The sequence below is a fragment of the Pan troglodytes genome, chromosome 3, assembly GCF_028858775.2.
Source record: "Pan troglodytes isolate AG18354 chromosome 3, NHGRI_mPanTro3-v2.0_pri, whole genome shotgun sequence".
NCBI classification, from domain to species: domain Eukaryota; kingdom Metazoa; phylum Chordata; class Mammalia; order Primates; family Hominidae; genus Pan; species Pan troglodytes.
Genome location: NC_072401.2, coordinates 120,568,725 through 120,591,599, shown reverse-complemented (window position 1 = coordinate 120,591,599; position 22,875 = coordinate 120,568,725). Strand labels below are relative to the sequence as shown.

The following is a 22,875-nucleotide window of genomic DNA, read 5'->3' as shown; positions in this document are numbered from 1 at the left end:
TGAGGCTGGAGTGCAGTGATGTGATCATAGCTCACTGCAGCCTTGACCTAGGCTAAAGCAATCCTCCCACCTTAGCCTCTCCAGTAGCTGGAACTACAGGCGTGCATCACCATGTCCAGCTGATTTTAATTTTAATTTTGTAAAGGCAGGGTCTTCCTATTTTCCCCAGGCTGATCTCTAACTCTTGGCCTCAAGCAGTCCTTCCTCTTTGGCCTCCCAAAATGTTGGGATTACAGATGGGAGGCCCCATACCCACCAATCACAAGGATCTTTATAAGAGAAGGGGGTAGGAGAGTCAGAATTAGAGAAAGTGATGTGGTAATGGAAGAAGAGGTCAGAGAGGGAGATTTGAAGATGCTGCACTTCTGGCCTTGAATATGGAGTCACGAGGTAAGTCAAGGAATGGGGGTGGCTTCTAGAAGCTGGAAAAGGCAAAGGAGCACATTCTGTCTAGAGCCTCCCCCAGAAGGAATGCAGCCCCTCTGACACCTTGACTTTAGCCTTAATAGACCTAGTTGGGCTTCTGGCCCCCAGAACTGTAAGATGGTAGATTTGTGGTGTTTGATGCCACTAAATGTAGGGTACTTTGTTGTAGCAACAACAAAAAATGAACATGAAGCTGGGACCTCATGTTACAGTTGCTCACGCCTGTAATCCCAGAACTTTAGGAGGCTGAGGTGGGAGGATCGCTTAAGCCCAGGAGCTTAAGACCAGCCTGGGCAACATAATGAGACCTCATGTCTAAAAAAAATTTTTTTAAAGGCCAGGCGCAGTGGCTCACGCCTGTAATCCCAGCACTTTGGGAGGCCGAGGAGGGTGGATCACGAGGTCAGAAGTTCAAGACCAGCCTAGCCAAGATGGTGAAACCCCATCTCTCCTAAAAATACAAACATTAGCCAGGTGTGGTGGTGGGTGCCTGTAATCCCAGCTATTCGGGAGGCAGAGAATCACTTGAACCCAAAAGGCAGACATTGCAGTGAGCCAAGATCGCACCCTTACACTTCAGCCTGGGCGACCGAGACTCCATCTCAAAAAAAAAAAAGCCATGTGTTGTGGCATGCAGCTGTAGTCTCAGTTCCTAGGGTGGCTGAGGCGGGAGGATTGTTTAAGCCTGGGAGGTTGAAGTTGCTGTGAGCTGTGATTGCACCAGTGTACTCCAGCCTGGGCAATAAAGCAAGACCTTGTTTCAAAAAGAAAGAAAGAAATGAGCATAGTGGGAATGGGGACAGATGGCAGTGTTAAGTAGAGTGGTCAGGGTTGGCCTTATAAGTGAATATTGAGCAAAAGTTTGAAGCAGGTGATGGAGCTGGCCAAGGTGCTGAGGGAAGAGCATTGTAGGCTGAGTCAACAGGATAAAGGCATTAGGAGGAAACTCTCTGGTGTGTCTGAGGCTCTGGAAGGAGGCCAGTGGAGCAAAGAGATGGAGGGAGCGAAGTCAGCGAGGAGGCCAGGGAGTTGCTGGGCTGGGATCGGTACAGATCGTGTAAGCCCTGGGACGCTATTGCTGGGGCTTTGGCTTTTACTCTGACTAAAATGGGAACCACCGAGGGCTTCTGAGCAGAGAGGCGACGTGATCTGTCTCCTGATTTAAAAGCATGACCTGGCTGCCAAGTTGAGAAAGACTATGGGAAGATTTGGGTAGAAGCATGGGGGCCAAGCTGTGGCAACATCCCGCTGGGAGATGTAGTGATCCTGACCGGGTTCACGGTGGTGGTGAGAGATGGTCAGAGCCTGGATACATGTTGAAGTCAGTCAGTAGGATTTCCTGACAGACTGGATGTGAGCTGTGAGAGAAGGCAGTGGTCAAGGTTGAGTTTGATTCTGATTGAATTATTAAGTAATTTTAAAAAACACTACTGCCTTTCCCAATCCTACCAAGTAAAGGATGCTAGATAAAAGAAATCTCAAATTAGGCCAGGTGCAGTGGCTCACACCTATAGTTCCAACAGTTTGAGAGGCAGAGATGGGAGTATGTTTTAAGGCCATGAGTTTGGGAGCAGCCTGGGCAACACAGCAAGACCTCCTCTCTACAAAAATAAAAAAAATAAATTTAATAAAATAAAATAAATATAGCCAGGCATGATGGTATGTACCTATGGCCCCAGTTACTCATGTGGCTGAGATGGGCAGATCTCTTGATTCTAGGAGTTTGAGGCCAGCTTGGGCAACATAGCAAGACTTCTCTCTCTACAAAAATGAAAAAAATGCCTGACATGGTGGTACTTGCCTGTATTCCCAGGTATGGGGGCAGCTGAGGCAGGAGCATCTCTTGAGCCCAGTTGGTCAAGGTTGCAGTGAGCTATGATTATACCACTGCACTCCATCCTGGGTGACAGAGTGGGACCCTGTCTCAAAATACAAATACAAATGAAATCTCAAGTCAGACCAGTCCCTTCTAGGCTATGTAGGCCTTGTAACCACATAGCTGCATGATCGGGTTTGTGTGGCTGTGGATGAGGAGACCCCTGTCCAATTGTTGGCTATGTAATCAGTTTATTTTTCAATATAGTAATCAAATACATTTCATCATACTTGATGGTCTCAGATACGTGTGGATTTTGGAATTCCCCTTGGAACAGGTTGTAACATCTTATTGGCTCCATAATTCCATATTTTTAAAAATCTGATCAGTTTTTAATAAGATCAGAATTGATATTAGACTACTTAATCGGTTTTGTTAATGAGAAAATGAAATTGGGTTGTTTGCATTTTATCCAAGATGGGTGTCATATTGGCTACATCTCATCAATACTTGAACAAATGCAAAATTAGAGCTTCTTTATCATGAAACACGATGTAATTCTTGAAGAAGATGCCATTTCTTTTTTTTCTTTTCTTTTTTAAGATAAGAGTCTTTCTCTTGTCACCCAGGCTGGAGTGCAGTGGTGCGATTTTGGCTCACTGTAACCTTCACCTTCTGGGTTCAAGCAATTCTCCTGCCTCAGCCTCCCGAGTAGCTGAGATTACAGGCGCCCGCCACCATACCCAGCTAATTTTTGTATTTTTAGTAGAGATGGGGTTTCACCATGTTGGCCAGGCTCCTCTGGAGCTCCTGACCTCAGGCAATCTGCCTGCCTCAGCCTCCCAAAATTCAAGGAGTACAGATATGAGCAACCACGCCCAGCCTCCATTTCTTTTTTGTAGTCTTTAATAAACAGCTGCTATCATTGCAGACTTGCTATTTAGGCACTTAGGAATTTTTCACTAGAAGGCATGTAAATAAAGACCATGGGCATTTGTAATGAATTTAGTATTCATTCTTTGACTACATGACTGTCCCCAGAGCTGTAACTTTATTGAATTTTTTAGAAGCCATTTAGCTAGCAACTGAGCCTAACCAGCCACTCACCGTCATTATTCAGTGCTCTTTTCTTATTGTCTATTTCTCCTCCAACTTGGCTACACTCACAAAGTGATAAAAACTTGCATTTGTTTTCTTTCCTTTTCAGAGACAGCGTCTTGCTCTGTTGCTCAGGCTACAGTACAGTGACATGATCATGGTTCACTGTAGCCTCAAACTCCTGGGCTCAAGCGGTTCTCTCACTTCAGTCTCCCAAGTAGCTGGGACTACAGACATGTGCCACCATGTCCAGCTAATTTTTTATCATAGAGACGGGATCTTGCCACGTTGCTCCGACTGGGCTCAAAACTCCTGACCTCAAGTGATCCTCCTGCCTCAGCCTCCCAAAGTGCTGGGATTACAGGCAGGCATGACCACCTGTGCCCAGCCCCCTATTATTATTATTTTAAATAATAGCTTTATTAAAATATTCACATATCATTCACTTTATTTATTGAAATCTGCAATTCAGTAGGTTTTAGAATATTCACAGAGCTGTGCATCGATCACCACAGTCACTTTTAGAACCTTTCATTACCCTATAGAGAAATCCATACCCCTTAGCCACTACCTCCTACTCTCCCCACCTACCTTCTCCCCCAGCCTTAGGCAACCATTGATTAATTTTTTTGTCACTATAGATTTGCCTAATCTGGACAAATAGAATTGTACAATGTGTGATCTTTTGTGGCTTTTTTTTCCTCTTAGCATGGTGTTTTCAAAGTTCCTTTATGTCATAGTGTGTATCAATATTTCATTCCTTCTATGGCAGTATTCCATGGTAGAGACACACTGCATTTTGTTTATCTGTTCATCAGTTGGTGGATATTTGGGTTGTTTCCATGTATTCCATGTATTGGTCATTATGAATAATGCTGCTATGAAGATTGTTGTACAAGTTTTTGTGTGGACATATATTTTTATTTTTCTGGGATATATGCCTAGGAGTGAAATTGTTGCATTATAGGATGACTGTACATTTAGCCTTTTGAGAAACTGCCAGACTGTTTTCTAACGTGGCTACACCAGTTGGGTGCAATGGCTCACACCTGTAATCCCAGCTACTCAGGAGGCTCAGCTAGGAGGATGGCTTGAGCCCATGAATTCAAGACCAGCCTGGGCAAGACAGTGAAACCCTGTGTTGATTTTTTAAAAATCCAATTAAAATGACAAGAAAAATACCCAAACAAAATGGTTACACGATTTTATGTTCCCACCAGTAATGTATGTGGGTTCCAATTCCTCCACATCTTCACTGACATTTTTTTTTTTTCTAGATAGGGGCTTGCTCTGTCTCTCAGGCCGCAGTGCAATGATGCCATCACAGTTCACTGCAGCCTTGACCTCCCAGGCACAAGTGATTCTCTCATCTCAGCCTCCTGAGTAGCTGAAAATTACAGGCGTACGCCACCATGCCTGGCTAATTTTTATATTCTTTTTGTAGTGATGGAATTTTACCATGTTGCCCAGGCTGGTCTCATACTCCTGGCCTCAAGTGATCTGCCCACCTCAGCCTCCCTAAGTTCTGGAATTACAGGCTGCCACCATGCCCGGCCTTCACCAACATTTGCCATTATCTGTTTTTTTTTTCTTCCTCTATACCTTAAAGCAGTATAAGAACAAGTGTCTTCAATTATAGGAAACAGTATAATCCCAGGGCATTGGGAGGCTAAGACAGGAAGATGTCTTGAGGCCAGGAGTTTTTGTTGTTGTTGTTGTTTTTGTTTTTGTTATTGTTGTTGTTGTTGTTTTTGACAGAGTCTCGCTCTGTCACCCAGGGTGGAGTGCAGTGATGGGGTCCACTGCAACCTCCACCTCCCAGGTTCAAGTGATTCTCCTGCCTCAGCCTCCCGAGTAGGTGAGACTACAGGTACACGCCACTACTGCCCAGCTAATTTTTGTATTTTTGATAGAGTCAGAGTTTCACCATGTTGGCCAGGCTGGTCTCGAACTCCAGACTTCGGGTGATTTGCCTGCCTTAGCTTCCCAAAGTGCTGGGATTACAAGCATGAGCCACCATGCCCAGCCTGATGCCAGGAGTTTTAGACTAGCCTGGGCAACCTAGCAAGACCTTGTCTCTACAGAATATTTAAAAATTAGCCAAATGTGGTGGTGCCTGTGTATAGTCTCTCTCCCTCTCTCTTTTTTTTTCTTTCTAACTTTTTGTGACATGGTCTGGCTCTGTCACCCAGGCTGAAGTGCAGTGGTGTGATCATGGGTCACTGCAGCCTGAAACTCCTGGGATCAAGTGATCAATCCTCCCACCTCATCCTACCAAGTAGTAGGGACCACAGGTGTATGCCACCCAGGTCTTGCTATGTTGCCCAGGCTGGTCGTGAGCTCCTGGCCTCAAGCAATCCTCTCACCTTGGCCCCCCACAGTGCAAGGATTACAGGTATGAGCCACCATGCCTGGCCCCTACCCTGCCTATTGAGAACCAAAAGAAGGATCCAAATTCTCCTTAGCTCAACTCGAGCCATTTCCTGATTGCTTCATCAGCAAGGAGCTGGTTATTGGGCTGTCCAGGCCTCCCAAGCAGCACAGAAATGAGGTGAAGGAGTTTTCCTGCTGCTCCACTCTGTAAGGAGTTGGAGGGTGATGTTTACTCGTTTGCAGAGAGAGATGCCTTGTAGGCACCTCAGGATGGAGAGGACCCTGATTCCAATGTCCTTTTTTTCTTTAGAAACAGGACCTTGCCCTGTCACTCAGGATGGAGTTCAGTGGTCCTATCGTGGCTCATTATAGCCTCAAACTCCCAGGCTCAAGCAATCCTACCATGTCAGCCTTCCCAGTAGCTGGGACTACAGGTAAGCATCGTGACACTCAGTGAATTTTGTTTTTATTTTGTTGTAAAGATGGGACCTCAGTATGTTGCCACGGCTGACCTTGAACTCCTGCACTCAAGGGATTTTCCTGCCCTGGCCTCCCAAAGTATTGGTATTACAGGCATAAGCCATTGTGCCCACCGTCTCTGGTTCTTAACCTTCTGCCTCCCTCTTCCAGTTTTAAAGAATGCTTGTAATTACATGGGCTCTCCTAGATACTCCAGGATAATCTTGTTTTAAGGTCAGCTGATGAGCAACATTAATTTTATCTGCACTCTTAATTCCCCCTTCCTATGTAATTGTGCTGTGTAACATAGGACATGAGCAATTGGTGGCGGTGGGGGTTATTACTTTGGCCACCACAGTAACTATTTTATGCCAGGTACTCAGCTAAGCACTGGTGAATTAAGCATGAATAACACACACTCCCTAATCTCCATCCATTCATGGGAGGAGCACCTCACCTGCCATGCTCCTGAGAATCTCGGGAGTCAAAGAAGTCTTCTATGAGGAGGTGATGCCAAAGCGGACAAGTGACAGAGGAGTCGAAGCTAGCTAGGAAGAGAGTAGAGGTTTAAGGGGAAGCATATTATAAGCAGAGGATATTACCCACTTCAGAGACTCCCAGAGGAGAAAGAGTGTGCGTTGAAGGGGCAGATGAGGCTCAGTTGGACTCCATAGCAGATGAAATGGAGAGGGGCAAGCAGTGAGGCTGCCTTGCAAGGCAGGGCAGAGCAGGGGCTGTTAAGGAGTTTGGACTTAATCCCTGAGGCAAGGAGAAGTGATGTAAATGGGGGAGTAACATGATGAGATTCATGGATTAGAGACATGGCTCAGGCTGCTGTAGAGAAGGCACCAGGGAGAGCAGATGGCTCAATGGGTGTGCAGGAGACCTCTCACTGAGTTTAGGGAGAGGTTTTTAAAACAGAAGAAGTTTGAGTAATTTAAATGATGATGGGAAGGAGCTAAAAGTGGGGGATAGGTTAAAGATACAGGAAAGTGGGAGGAAGAACTGACAAGTGAGGTTCCAGAGAGGGCAGGAGAAGAGGAGATTCCCATAGGGGGATTAACACTTTCTTTTCTTTTTTCTTTCTAAGACAGGGTCTCACTCTGTTGCCCAGGCTGGAGTGCAGTGGCACAATCTTGGCTCACTGTAGTGTAGACTTCCCAGGCTCAAGGGATTTCTCCCACCCCAGACTCCCAAGTAGCTGGAACTACGGGTGTGCACCACCACCACACCTGGCTAATGTTTCTTTTTTTGGTAGACACAGAGTCTCACTATTTAGCACTGATTGGTCTCCAACTCCTGGCCTCAAGCGATCCTCCTGCCTAGGCTTCCCAAATTGCTGGGATTACAGGCATGAGCCACAATGCCTGGCCTCTGTTAGTTCGTATTCTCTAGAGTTGTCTTTACTTTGTGCTAGTGTGTCCCTCATTGTGCTGATCCTCTGTAAAAATTAATACCTTTTTTTTTTTTCGAGATGGAGTTTCACTCTTGTTGCCCAGGCTGGAGTGCAGTGGCACTATCTCGGCTCAGCACAACCTCCACCTGCCGGGTTCAAGCGATTCTCCTGCCTCAGCCTCCTGAGTAGTTGGGATTACAGGCATGTGCCACCATGCCCAGCTAATTTTGTATTTTTAGTAGAGATGGGGTTTCTCCATGCTGGTCAGGCTGGTCTCGAACTCCTGACCTCAGGTGATCTGTCTGCCTTGGCCTCCCAAAGTGCTGGGATTACAGGCATGAGCCATTGTGCCTGGCCAAAATTAATACTTTTTATATTAAATTTACATATATATACGTTTTTTCTTTTTGATACCGGGTCTCACACTGTCACCCAGGCTGGAGTACAGTGGCACAACCTCTGCTCACTGCAGCCTCCACCTGCCAGGCTCAAGCAGTTCTCCTGCCTCAGCCTCCCGAGTAGCTGGGATTACAGGTAAGTGCCACCACACCCAGCTGATTTTTATGTTTTTGTAGAGACGAGGTCTCGCCATGTTTCCCAGACTGTTCTCAAACTCCTGAGCTCAAAGCAGTCCATCCACCTTGGCATCCCAAAGTGCTGGGATTACAGGTGTGAGCCATCTTGCTCATTCTAGTTTAAACTTTTGAGTGGTTTGTGTCTCCTGATTGGACTCCTACAAATACAGAATTGATGCTAGGAAGGGTACCAGGAGATAGACGTACACAGATGGGATTTGGGAATAGGTTTGGTTATCCAAGGAGCAGTGCTGAGCTCCTTGCTAATGGGATATGGAATGCTGGTGATTTCCAGGAAGTGACCTCACAATGACTCAAGCTACCACATACTGTTGATTGTGAAATGCCAGTTGAAGCATATGTCCTGCGAGCTTAGGGGTGCTACAAGTTGACCACTGCAGCAGTAAAGATGACTCTGAAGAATGGCATGGGATGGATCCTTTCGAATGCACTTGAGCAGCGGTCTCCAACCACAGGGCCACAGAGCTGGAGGTGAGCAGCAGGCGAGTGAAGGGAAACTTCATCTGTATTTCTAGCCCCTCCCATCGCTTGCATGACCACCTGAGCTCCATGTCCTGTCAGATCAGCAGCAGCATTAGATTCTCATAGGAGCACAAACTCTGTTGTGAAGTGTGCATGCGAGGGATCTAGGTTGTGTACTCCTTATGAGAATCTAATGCCTGATATTCTGTTACTGTCTCCCATCACCCCAGATGGACAGTCTAGTTGCAGGAAAACAAGCTCAGAGATCCCACTGAGTCTACGTTATAGTGAGTTGTAGAATCATTTCATTATATATTACTATGTAGTAATAATAGAAATAAAGTGCACAATATATGTAATGCACTTGAATCATCCTGAAATTATTCCCTCACTCCCAGTCTGTGGAAAAATTGTCTTCCACACATTCACTCTGTTTTTTGGTAGAGGCAGGGTCTTAATATATTGCCCAGGCTGATCTCAAACTCCTGGCCTCAAGTAATATACCTCTCTCAGCCTCCCAAAGTGCTGAGATTACAGGCATAAGCCACCACCCTCAACCAAGACTTTCTTAAACAAAATAAAAATTAAGTGAGATTACTTGAGCCCAGGTGGTCAAGGCTGCAGTGAGCCTGATTGCACCACGACTCCAGCCTAGGTGACAGAATGAGACTGTCTCAAAAAATAAAATAAAATAAAATAAAATACAAATTAACCCTTTATGACATTCCCAGTAACTTTCCCTCCTAAGTGTTCCCCACAAGTCTTTGAATTCTGTTTAATTTTCACATAACATTTAAGACATTTAAGAACTTATGTCTGTCTGTGTCATCCCTTTATGTCAAAAGATGTCTTTTTGTCACTTCCAGCTGGATCTACCATGAAAGACTTCTGAATCCAGGAAGAGAGACTGACTGGGCAACATGTTATTCAGGTACAAAAAGATTTGGACTGTAACTTAAAAATGATCAAATAATAGTGCATGCATCAAGTGCAATGGGAAGCTCTTCTGGAGAGTGAGAGAAGCTTCCAGTTAAGGTGACATTGAAGCCAAGTCCTGAAAGATGAGGAAGAGTTGTATGAGAGTGGGGAGGAAAGGGGTAGGTGGAGGGATGGGGAATGGGCTGGGATGGGATAGCGCAAACTGCCCGGGAAGGGAAACCAGCACTGTACAGACCTGAACAACAACGAAGATGGCATATTTTGTTCAGGGAATGGTGAATTAAGTGTGGCAGGAATGCTTTGTAGACACAGTAATTTGCTTGTATGGAATTTTGCCTGAGAGACCTCATTGCAGTTTCTGATTTTTTGATGTCATCATCCATCACTGTCCTTGTCAAATAGTTTGGAATAGGTATAATGATCACAATAACCCCAAGCATAATATTTCGTTAATTCTCACAGAATCACAGGTAGGTGCCACAGTTATCCCCATTTTATGAATGGAGTGATGAAGCCTTAGGAATAATGAATGATTTGCCCAAGCTCACCTGGATATTAAGACTGAGTCAGATGTTGGGTTTGGTCTGACTTTAATGTTTGCTTTGTTCATGAGCACCACATATTGCCTCTCCTATGCAGTTAAGCAGGTAGGTGACAGAAAAGCCCATGTTTGTCTCTACTCACACACTTCCGACTGAATGTATGTATGGAGTTTCTACACCAAATTCTTCAGTGCTCTGGATATTAACTGGGTATCCCATGACTTTATTCTGACACTACCTGGAGTTAGCACAGACCCCACAAGTTATGGGCTCAGTCCCATGAGGCCATCCTCACTTCAGATGCCAATGGCAAGTCCTAAGTTGTCACCGTACTTTTGACCAACCTGTTACCAATCGGGGGTTCCCATAACTATCTTCTTGGGTTTAATAATTTGCTAGAACAGTTTACGGAACTCAGAAAAACAGTTTATTTTCTTTTTTTCTGAGAGAGAGGGTCTTATTTTGTTGCCCAGGCTGGTGTGCAATGGTGCAGTCATAGGTCATTGCAGCCTTGATTGTCTGGGCTCCAGTGGTTCTCCCACCTCAGCCTCCCTAGTAGCTGAGACTACATGCCTGCACCACCACATCTGGCTAGTTTCTTTTATTTTTTGTATAGATGGGGTCTTGTTGTGTTGGCCAGGCTGGCCACAAATTCCTGGTCTCAAGTGATCCTCCCACCTCAGCCTCTGAAAGTGCTGGGATTACAGATGTGAGCCACCACATCTGGCCAGTTCATTTCGTATTACTGGTTCATTGTGAAGGATACATCTCAGAAACAGTCAATGAAAGAGACATGCATGCTGGATGCAGTGGCTCATGCCTGTAATCTCAGCACTTTGGGAGGCCAAGGTGGGAGGATCGCTTAAACTCAGGAGTTTGAGACCAGCTTGGGCAACATGGTGAAAACCTGTCTCTATAAAAAATTAAAAAATAATAACCGGTGTGGTGGTGTGCACCTAGAGTTCCAACTACTAGGGAAGCTGAGATGAGAGGATACCTTGAGCTGGGGACTGGGGAGGCTTAGGTTACAGTAAGCTGAGATTGTGCCACTGCACTCTAGCTTGGACAAAAGAGCCTGATCCTGTCTCAAAAAAAAGAAAGATACCCAGGGCAAGTTAAGTTCGGAGGGGCACAGAGCTCCCATGCCCTCTGTTGAACATGCCACCCTCCCAGCATCTCCTGTGTCCAGCAACCCTGAAAGCTCTGCAAACCCCGTTCAGGGTGTTTATGGAGGCTTTATTATGCAAGCATGATTGATAAAATATTTGGCTGTTGGTGATTAAGTCAGTCTCCAGCCCCTCTTCCTCCTGGAGTTCAGTGCATGAGGCTGAAAGTTCCAAGCCTCTTACCATGTGGTTGCATGGTAATCAGCCCTCCTCTTGAAGAAATTTAGGAGCCTGCAGTCACCCAGTCATCTCAACAACATCCCCGGATGCATTCTTACCATGCTGGAGATCCCAAAGTTCTTAGAGGCTCTTGTGTTAGAAACCTGGGACCAAGACCAAATATTAAAACAAAAGATGTTCCTGTCACATCTATCACTGAGGTCTTTGTAAGAGCTTTAGAAGCTCTGTGCCACGAACCAGGGACAGAAATTAAATATATATTTCTTTTCTTTTTTTTGAGACAGAATCTCCTGTGTCATCCAGGCTGGAGTGCAGTGATGTGATCATAGCTCACTATAACTTTGGCCTCCTGAGATCAAGCAATCCTCCCATCTCAACCTCCCAAGTAGCTAGGACTACACATGCATGTCACCCATGCCCAGCTCATTTTTGTAGAGTCAGAGTTTCGCCATGGTGGCCAGGTTGGCCATGTTGGCCAGATGGGGTCTTTTTTGTTGCCCAGGCTGGCCACAAATTCCTGGGCTCAAGTGATCCTCCCACCTCGTCCTTGTAGAGATGAGATTTAGTTATGTTGTCCAGGCTGATCTCAAACTCCTGGGCTAAATCGATTGTCTCACCTCAGCCTCTCAAGTAGCTGGGACTACAGGCGCATACCGCCATGTCGGGCTAATGTTTATTTTTATTTTTTTCTAGAGGTGGGGGTCTCACTGTGTTTTTCATGCTAGTTTCAAACTTCGGGCCTCAAGTGTTCCTCCTGCCTTGACCTCCCAAAGTGTTGGGATTCTGGGTGGGAGCCACCATGCCCAGCAATCACAAGGGTCTTTATAAAAGAAAGAGAGTGGGAGATTCAGAATTGGAGCAGGAGATGTGGTGATGAAAGCAGAGGTAAGAGAGGGAGATTTGAAGATGCTTCACCTCTGGCTTTGAAGATGGAGTCAGGGGCCATGATCCAAGGAATGGGGGTGGCTTCTAGAAGCTGGAAAAGCCAAGGGAACATATTAGAGTCTCCAGAAGGAATGCAGCCCTGCTAACACCTTGACTTTAGCCTTAATAGACCTAGTTTGGGTTTCTGGCCCCTAGAACTGTAAGATGGTAGATTTGTGGTGTTTTAAGCCACTAAATGTAGGAAACTGCAAACTATGTTGCAGCAGCAAGAAGAAATGAACATGAAGCCAGGCATGATGGCTCATGCCGGTAATCCCAGCACTTTAGGAATTTAGGCAGGAGGATCACTTGAGGCCAGGAGTTCAAGACCAGTCTGGGCAACATAGTAAGACCTTGTCTCTACAAAAAATGAAAAAATTGGCCAGGCGTGGTGGCTCACGCCTGTAATTCCAGCACTTTGGGAGGCCGAAGCGGGCAGATTACCTGAGGTCAGGAGTTCGAGACCAGCCTGGCCAACATTGTGAAACCCCGGCTCTACTAAAAATACAAAAATTAGCTGGGCGTGGTGGCATGCACCTGTAATCCCAGCTACTTGGAAGGCTGAGGCAGGAGAATCACTTGAATCTGGGAGGTGGAGGTTGCAGTGAGCCGGGATCGCACCGTTACACTACAGCCTGGGCAAGAAGAATGAAACTCTGTCTCAAAATAAAATAAAATAAAATAAAATAAAATACTAAAAAATGTAGCCAGGCATGGTGGCATGAACCTGGAGTCCCAGGTACTCGGGAGGCTGAGGTGGGAGGATCGCTTGAGCCTGGAAATTTGAGGTTGCAGTGAGCTGTGATTTCGCCACTGCACTCCAGCCTTGGTGACAGTGAGATCTTGAAAAAAAGAAAGAAGAAAGTAAAGAAAGAAGAAATGAGCATGGTGGGCATGGGGACAGATGGCAATGTTAAATAGAATGGTCAGGGGTGGCCTCCTAAGTGAAAATTGAGTAAAGACTTGAAGGAGGGGAAGGAGGTGGCCAAGGTGCTGAGGGAAGAGGATTGTAGGCAGAAACAATAGAATAAACTGTCTGAGGTGTGTCTCCGGCTCTGGAAGGAGGCCCATGGAGCAGATGGAGAGAGGGAGAGAATTAGGGGAGGGAGCCAGGGAGTTGCTGGGTGGGGATCAGTACAGATCACATAAGCCCTGGGAGGTTATTGGTGGGGCTTTGGCTTTTACTCTGACTCAGATGGGAACTGCGGGAGGGTTCTGAGCAGAGAGGCGACATGATCTGTCTCCCGATTTAAAAGCATTCTCTGGCTGCTGAGTTGAGAAAGACTGTGGGAAGATGTGATAGAAGCATGGGGGCCAAGCTTTGGCAACATCCAGGCGGGAGATGATGGTGGTCCTGACCAGGGTCGTGGTGGTGTTGAGAGATGGTCAGAGGGGAGAAGTAGGGGAGGAGGCCAGGGAGTTGCTGGGTGGGGATCTTTAGTAGATGTCGAAGACAATCAACAGGATTTCCTGACAGACTGGATATGGGGTGTGAGAGAAGGCAGGGGTCAAGGTTGAGTTTGATTGTTACTGAAATTATTAAGTAATTTTAAAAAACACTACTGCCTTTCCCAATCCTACCAAGTATGGGATGCTAGATTAAAGAAATCTCTTCAGGCTCATTGCAGTGGCTCATGCCTGTAGTCCCAGCTGTTTGGTAAGCAGAGGTGCGAGTATCTTTTAAGGGCAGGTGTTCAAGACCAGCCTGGACAACACAGCAAGATCTGCTCTTTACAAAAATATTTTTCAAAATTAAATAAACGTAGCTAGGCATGGTGATGTGTACTTGTAGTTTCAGCTACTCAGGAGGCTGAAGTGGGCAGATCTCTTGAGGTCAGGAGTTTGAGGCCAGCTTGGGCAACATAGCAAGACCCCTCACTCTACAAAAAAATTAAAAAAATAACCAGGCATGGTGACGCTCAACTGTACTACCAGCTACTGGGGAGCTGAGGCAGGAAGATGGCTTGAGCCCAGGAGGTCGAGGCTGCAGCGAGCTGTAAGTGCACAGCTGCACTCCAGTCTGGGTGACAGAGCAGGACCTGTCTCACAATACAAATAAAAATACAAGTAAAATAATATCTCAAGTCAGAGCCTTTTGGCTCTGCAGTCCTTGCAATCCCTCAGCCGTGCAGTGGGGTTTGCATCGCTGGGAATGAGGAGACCCCTGCCCGGTGTTTTTGCCTGACTAATCAGTGTTTTAAAACATATATTAATCAGGGTGGGCGCGGTGGCTCACACCTGTAATCCCAGCACTTAGGGAGACCCAGGCGGGTGGATCACCTGAGGTCAAGAGTTCAAGACCAGCCTTGCCAACATGGCGAAACTCCTTCTCTACTAAGAAAATACACTAATTAGCTGGACATGGTAGTGGGCGCCTGTAATCCCAGCTACTTGGGAGGCTGAGGTAGGAGAATCGCTTGAACCTGTGGGGCGGAGGTTGCAATGAGCTGAGATTGAGCCACTTCACTCCAGCCTGGGCAAAAGAACAAGACTTTGTCTCAAAGAAAAAAAAAAGTATTATATCAACATGTAATGGTTTTATTATTAATATGTAATGAATATTAAATATTTTTAAAATCTTGTATCAACATGTAATGGCTTTAATATGTGATGAATAATATTTTTAAAATTGTGTCTTATTTTCTAGTTTTAATATAATTATCTACAGAAAGAAATAGTCTTAGAGATCTTCAATAAAGTTAAAAAATGTAAAGGGATGTTAGACCCGAAAAGATTGAGAATTTCTAGTTTAGAAATATTCAGAGTAAGCCACATACAACTTGCTACTTGAACTATTTTTTTTCTTTGTTTTTTATTTTAGGAGATGGGGTCTCACCCTGTCACCCAGGCTTGAGTACAGTAGTGCTATCACAGCTCACTGCAGCCTTGAACTCCTGGGCTAAGGATCCTCCTACCTGAGCCTACTGAGTAGCTAGGACTGTAAGTATACATGACGATACTTGGCTAATTTTTAAATTGTTTTGTAGACATGGGGTCTCACTTTGTTGGCCAGGCTGGTGTCAAACTAATGGCCTCAAGTGACCCTTCCACCCCTGCCTCCCATCCTAGAGGTACGTGCCACCACAAGGAGCACTTGTTCAATTTTCTAAAGAAAAAATTTCTAAAGTAAGGCTGTGGGATGATGGCAGGAAGATAAAAGAAAAGCAGAAGAATAAGTTAAAATGACTTATTCACACATATTCTTTTGACAGCAAGAAGAACTTTTAGTATATACATTCCTTACAAACAAACGAAAGGCAGATAAACAATGTTGTATAGGAACTTAAACACACACTGTACAATATTCCCACTTTGCTGACATAAGTTATGGAAATTTCGTGGTTTACTTGAGTGTCGCTACCAGTATTTTGCTTCTCTGATGATTTTTATCAACTTCCTTATCTGTTAACTTCTCTCCAAGGTATGTCATGTCACGACATACTGCCGCTGCACGAACATGGCCAGTGTCTTCCTATTAAACATGTAGAATGCTTTCCTAATTTCTCTTTTTACTCTCTGTCTTTGTGTTTTGCATTTTCCTTACTTTTATTGTCAGAAACTCCAGAAAGTCAATCGTACTAATTTATCACGATTTGCTTTATTAATTTATACTTTGCTTATATGGAATTTTGCCCAACAGACCTCATTACAGTTTCTAACCTGTTTTATTTTGTTTTTTTTTTTCTGAGACAGGGTCTCCCTCTGTTGTCCAAGGCTGGAGTGTAGTAGTGCTATCGCAGCTGACTGCAGCCTCAACCTTCCAGGCTGAAGCGATCCTCCCACCTCAACCTCCCACGTGGCTGAGACTACAGGTGCTTGCCACTATGCCCAACTAATATTTGGAATTTTCGTATACGTGGATTCCAGAGGGGTGACAGCGAAACGTGAGTAAGCATGGATTTTGGTATATGCAGAGATGGGGGGCTGGAACTAATTCTGTATACTGAGGGATGGCGACTGTGTATGTTTTTACGATTACGCTGTAGGATACATACTGTTGCATAGCCTTGAAAGTAATAATTTTTAATTGAGTGGAATAATAATAATATTGATAAAAGTAGCAGCTGGCCAGGTGTGGTGGCTCACACTGGTAATCGCAACACTTTGGGAGGCTGAGGCAGGAGGATGGCTTGAGGCCAAGAGTTTGCGATAGGCCTTGGAAACAAAGGGGGAGTCACCATCCCTACAGAAAAATACATGAATTAGCCTAGTGTGGTGGCATGTTCCTGTAGTCCCAGCTACTTGGGAGGCTGAGGTGGGAGGATCACTTGAGCCCAGGGAGGCTGAGACTGCAGTGAGTCATGATCAGGCCTCTGCACTCCAGCCTGGGTGACAGAGTGAGACCCTGTCTCAAAACAACAAAAAAGTAGCAGCTAACATCAACTGACCTTCTATACCAGGTGCCTATTGATATCATAGTTTAATTTCTTATAACTGTTTCTTATTTCACTTACCAACTCTGTCTTCAGTTACTCCCAGATTTTTACTGTGTTTGTACAGATGACCTTTTGTTTAGATTGAATTGTCTCCCCAGAAGTAAGATTACTGTGAGACATGGTGAATGGACATTCTCATTACCCTTGATGTAAACTGACAGGGTTTTGGGTGCCTCCCAGCTATAATCTTAGCACTTTGGGAGGCTAAGAGAGGAGGATTGCTTGAGGCCAAGAGTTGGAGGAGGCAGTATGGCAGTATGGTGAGAGCCTGTCTCCATTATTTTAAAAAATTGACAGGCTTTACCCGGGAAGGCTTATACACAATTTAAACATCCCTCATAGTATAAGAAAGTGCCCATTTCACTGCACCTTTGCCAGCACAGGGTATTATAATGTAGTAAGTCATTTTTTGTTTGATTATTTTAAATAGATAAAAGACCTCATATTACTTTACTTGTCACATTTCAACATCTTTCCTTAGCTTATTAGCTCTATTTCTTTTCTGTCTGTAAATGGTTGTTGTTGTTTTGTTCTTTGAGACAGGGTCTTGCTCTGTCACCAGGCTGGACTGTAGTGGCATAATCACGCCTCGCTGCAGCCTTGACCTCCCAGGCTCAAACTTCAGCATTCCGAGTAGCTGGGACTACAGGTGTGCACCACCACTGCCAGCTAACTTTTTTCTTGTTTTTGGATAGAGACAGGGTCTCAGTGTGTTGTCCAGACCGGTCTCTAGCTCCTGGCCTTAAGCAATCCTCCTGCATTGGCTTCTCAAATTGCTGGAATTTCAGGCATGAGCCACCATGCCTGGCCTGGGCTAGTCCTGTATTCTCTAGAGTTCTCTTTACTTTGTGCTAGCCAATCTCTCATTATGCTGTTCACCTGTTATAATGAATAATTCTCCATATTAAATTTTACCACTTTAAACTTTTGAGTGGTTTATGCTTCCTGATTGGACTCTGACTAATATGTTAGGAAGGGTCCCAGGAGATACACCTACACAGATGGGATTTGGGCATAGGTTTGGTTTCCCAGGGGGCAGTGCTGAGCTCTTTGCCAGTGGGAAATGGGATGCTGGTGATTTCCAGGAAGTGACCTCACAATGACTCAAGCTACCACTTACTGTTGATTGTGACGAAATGCCAGCTGAGGCACATGCCTTGGGAGCTAAGTGGTTGCTGCCCTTGACCACTATGAAGACTGGTGTGGGAAGGGTCGCTTTGGATGCACTTGAGCAGGGGTCCCCAACCCCTGAGCCATGGAGCCGTAAGGAGCCACACAGCAGGAGGTGAGTGGTGTCGAGTGAGGGAGTGAGGGAAGCTTCGTCTGTATTTACAGCCACTCCCCTTTGCTCACATTCCCGCCTGAGCTCCACCTTCTCAGATCAGCAGCAGCATTAGATTCTCATAGGAGAACGCACCCTGTTGTGAACCGTGCATGTGAGGGATCTAGGTTGCGCTGTCCTTATGAGAATCTAATACCTATTGATCTGTCACTTTCTCCCATCACGCTCAGGTGGGACTATCCAGTTGCAGGAAAACAAGCTTAACACGCCCACTGATTCTACATTATGGTGAGTTCTATAATTATTTTATTATATATTACAGTGTAATAATGGAAATAAAGTGCCTAATAAATGTAAATGTGCTTAAATCTTTTGGCTCAGCTCCTACCTCCCAGCAGCCTCTCCAGGCCCAGAACTTTCTCCAGTCAGCCTCTACAGACCAAGCTCATGACTCACAATGGCCTATTTAGGCCCATACCCTACCTCACGGCAGTCTCCGCAGATGAGCCTGCTGCCTCACAACAGCCTCCACAGGCACAGCTCCATCGTTACAATGGCCTCTTTAGACCCAGCTCCTGCCTCCCAGCCTTCTCTCCAGGCCCTGAACTTTCTCAAGTCGACCTCACCAGGCCCAGCTCATGCTTCTTGGCAGCCTCTCCAGGCCCAGCTCCTGCATCTTGGGGGCCCCTCCAGGCCCAGCCTCTGCCTCCCGTCGGCCTCTACAGTCCCAACATCTGCCTCACAGCAGATTCTTCAGGCCCAGCATCTGCCTCACTGTGGACCCCCCAAGCCAAGCTCCCAACCTTTCAGCAGCTTATACACACCCAGCTCCTGCCACCCAGTGGCCTCTTTGGGCCAAGCTCATGCTTCACAAGGGCCTTTCCAGGCCCAACTTTCATCTCATGGCAACCTTCCCTGGCCAGATTCCTGCGTGTCTCCCAGCAGCCTAGACAGGCCCAGGTCTTGCCTCACACTGGCCTCTCTACATCCAGCTCATGCCTCACGGTGGCCTCTCCAGGCCCAGCTCCTGTCCCAGGACATCATCTCCGGGCCCAAAACTTACTCAAGTCAGACTCTCTAGTCCCAACTGTTGCCTTCTGGTGGCCTATGAAGGCCCAAAATCTCCTCAAGTTGACCTCTCCAGGCCCAGCTCCTGCCTCCTGTCAGCGTCTACAGGCCCAACCTCTGCCTCATGGGGGCTTCTCCAGGCCCACCTCTTCCTCTTGGCTGGGTCTACAGGCACAACTGCTGCCTCACAACAGCCTTTTTTGGCCCAGTTCCTGTCCAGCTCATGGCGGCCAATGTAGGCCCAAAACTTCCTCAAGTCAAACTCTCCAGGCCCACCTTCTGCTTCCCGGTGGCATGAACAGGCCCAGCTTTGACTTGAGAACAGCCTCTGCAGGCCCTGCTCTTGCCTCCCAGGGGCTTTTTCCAGACCCAGCTCTTGCCTCATGGCAGCTGCCCGAGGCCAAATTTCTGCCTGCCTGCCAGCAGCCTCAACAGGCACAGCTCCTCCCTCACAGTGGCCCATTTAGGCCCAACTCATGACTGTCGGGCCATTTCCAGGCCTAGTGCCTGCCTCGTGGCTGACTCTTGAAGCCCAAAACTTCCTCAAATCAGCCTTTTGCCCAACTTCTGTCTACTGTCGGACTCTACAGGCCAGACTCTGCCTCACAGTGGACCCTCCAGACCCACATGGTGTCTCACTGTGGCATCCTCAGGCGAAGCTCCTGCCTTTCGGCAGCCTCTACAGGCCCAGCTCCTGCCTTGCAGTGGCCTCTTTAGGCCAAGCTCATGGCCCATGGCGACTTTTCCAGGCACAGCTTTTGCCTTTTGCAGCCTGTCCAGGCCCAGAATGTCCTTAACTCGGCATCTCCAGGACGAGCTCATCCTCCCAGTGCGTCTACAGGCCCGTCTCCTGCCTCACAACAACCTCCTTTGGCCCAACTCCTGCTGAGCTGCTGGCAGCCTCTGTAGGCCACAGACTTCTTAAGGTAAAGCCTTCCAGGCCCACCTTCGGCCTCCCGGCAGCCTCAGCAATCAAACTGTTCCTTCACTGCGGCCACCGAAAGCCAAGTTTCTCCCTGCCTCACGGCATCCTCCGAAAACTGAGCATTTGCTTCACGGTGGCCTCCCCAGGCCACGAATCTGCCTGCCTCCCAGGCAGCTGCTGCCTCACAATGGTCTCTTTAGGCCCAGCTCATGCTAAAAGATGGACTCTCCAGGCACAGCTCTTGCCTCCTGGCAGCCTCTGCAGGCCCAAATTCTCCAAAAGTTGGCCTCTCGTAACTCAGCTCCTGCCTCATGTCGGCCTACACAGGCCCAGACTCTTACCACACAGTAGACCCTCCAGGCCCACCACTTGCCTGATCATAGCCTCCTAAGGCCAAGCTCCTGCCTTTTGGCAGCCTCTACAGGCCAAGCTCCTGCCTCGCAATTGCCTTTGTAGGCCAAGATCATGCCGCGAAGTGGCCTTTCCTAGCCTAACTTTTGCTTTTTGACGCATACTCCAGTCCCAAAACTTCCTCCAGTCAGCCGGTCCAGGCCAAGCTCTTCCTCCCAAAGGCTTCTGCAGGCCAAAATCGTCCTGAAGTCACCCTCTGCAGGCCCAGCTCCTGCCTCCAAGTGCTGTGTAGGCCAAGCTAATGCCTCACAGCACACTTTCCAGGCTGAGCGTTTCCTTTTGTGCATCCTCTCCAAGCCCTGAACTTACTCCAGTTGGCCTCTCCACACCAAGCTCTCCCTCCCAGTGGCCTCTACAGGCCAAAATTGTCCTCAGGTCAGCCTCTCCAGGGCCAACTCCTAGCTACCGGTGGCTTCTGCAGGCCAAAATCGACCTCAAGTCAGCCTCTTCACACCCAGCTCTTGCCTCTGAGTGGCCTCTCCAGGAGCAAAACTTTCTCAAGTCGGCCTCTCCAGGCCCAGCCTCCTGCTTCCCGAGGGCATGTACAGGCCCAGCCTCTGCCTCACAGCAGACTCTTCACACCCAGCTCTTCCCTGTCTGCAGCCTCTCCAGTCCAAAGCTGCTCCTGCCTTTTGGCAGCTTGTACAGGCCCAGCTCCTCCCTCACGGTGGCCTCTTTCGGCCCAACTCATGCCTCTTGCAACATGCCCAAGTGTCAGCTCCTGCCTCACACTGGCCTGTTGAGGCCCAGCTCATGCCTCTCGTGGCCTCAACGGGCCCATCCCCTGCCTGTCGGCGGCCTCTACAGGCCCGGCCTCTACCTCACAGTGGGCTCTCCAGGCCCACCTCTTCCTCACCTTGGTCTCCTGGGGCAATGCTCCTCCGTCTCGGGAGCCTCTGCGGGCCCAGCTCCGGCCTCCCAGTGGCCTCTGTAGGCCAAGCCCGTGCCTCAGGGCAGCCTTTCCAGGCCTAGCGTTTGCTGCTTTGCATCCTCTCCAGGCCCTGGACTTCCTCCAGTCGGCCTCTCCAGGCCCAGCTCTTCCTCTCGGCAGCCTCTGCAGGCCCAAGTCGTCCTCAAGTCGGCCTCCCCAGGCCCAGCTCCGGCCTCTCAGCGGCCTCTCCGGGTGCAAAAGTTCCTTGAGTCAGCCTCTCCAGGCCCAGCTTCTCCTGCCTCCCAGTGGCCTCTTGCGGCCCAGCCCAGCTCATGCCTCCCGGCGGCCTTCCCAGGCCCCGCTTTTGACTTTCGGTGGCCTCTGCAGGCCTCGACAAGGCCCAGCCTCCTGCCTCCCGAAGGCCTGCACAGGCCCAGCCTCTGCCTCACAGCAGACTCTCTACGCCCAGCTAGCTCTCGCCTCACTGCGGCCTCCCGAGTCCAAAGCTCCTGCCTCTTGGCCGCTTCGGCAAGCCCAGCTCCCGCCTGCCAGTGGCCTCTTCAGGCCCATGGGGCTCATTCCTCACAACGGCCTTTCCAGGCCCAGTTTTTCCCTTCCGGCGGCCTCTCCGGGCCCAGAACCTCCTCAAGTCGGCCTCTCTAGACCCACTTGCACCCTCCAGGCGTCCTCTCCGGACCCAGCTCTTCCTCCCGGCTGCGTCTCCAGGCCCGACTCCTGCCTCTCAACAACCTCTTTGGACTCAGTGCCTACCCATCTCCTGGCGGCCTTGGTCGGCCCACAGCTTCCTCAAGCCAAGCTCCCCAGGCCCAGCTCAGGCCTCACGGTGGCCTCTCCAGGATGAGCTCCTGCCCTCTGATGGCATCTGCAGGCCCCAAATGGTCTCTGGTCGGTGGGCTCCTCCACGCCAAGCTTGGGCCTCCCGGCGACCTCTGCAGGCCCAAGTTGTCCTGAAGTCGGCCTCTCCCGGCCCTGCCTCCCAGCAAGTAAGCAAGCTCTTTTGGCTGAATTCCTGCCCAGCTACCAACCGCCTTTGTAGGCCCTGAACTTTCTCCAACCAAGTTCTTCGGGCCTAATTCCTGCCGCCCGGTGGCCTGTACAGGACCAGCACTGGTTGGAGAACAGCCTCTGCAGGCCCCGCTCTTGCCTCCCAGGGGCCTCTCCAGGCCCAGCTCTTGCCCCAACGGCGGCCTCCCGGGGCCAAGTCCCTGCCTGCCTCCCAGCAGCCCGCGTGCGGCCCAGCTCCTCCCTCACGGTGGCCTGTTGATGCCCAACTCATGCCTCTGGCACCCTGCCCAGAGGCATGAGCCCCTGCCTCACACCGGCTCCTCCCACGCTGAGGGAGGTCAGCGTGAGCCCCTTGCCTCACACCGGTCCCTCGCACGCTGAGAGAGGTCAGCGTGAGCCCCTTGCCTCACACCGGCCCCTCCCGCGCTGACAGAGGTCAGCCTGAGCCCCTTGCCTCACACCGGCCCCTCCCGCACTGA

General features: G+C 48.4%; 1 protein-coding gene, 1 long non-coding RNA gene and 2 pseudogenes across 3 annotated transcripts in view; 3 read left to right on the top strand and 1 right to left on the bottom strand.

Moving 5' to 3' along the window:
* The window catches only part of LOC740478 (kelch-like protein 2), a 152,491-nt gene that overhangs the window by 24,225 nt on the left and 105,391 nt on the right, over nt 1–22,875 (bottom strand). The window lies entirely within an intron of this gene.
* On the top strand, nt 8,505–16,180 carry LOC134806989 (uncharacterized). Its single transcript, XR_010156341.1, has 3 exons — nt 8,505–8,635; nt 9,493–9,557; nt 16,071–16,180. It is a non-coding gene; the product is annotated as an uncharacterized LOC134806989 (long non-coding RNA).
* Nucleotides 17,950–19,820, top strand: LOC134806988 (putative uncharacterized protein FLJ44672; annotated as a pseudogene). Its single transcript, XR_010156333.1, has 3 exons — nt 17,950–18,098; nt 18,326–18,383; nt 18,477–19,820. The product of XR_010156333.1 is annotated as a putative uncharacterized protein FLJ44672 (transcript).
* LOC107972049 (proline-rich protein 36-like) lies at nt 19,890–22,837 on the top strand (annotated as a pseudogene).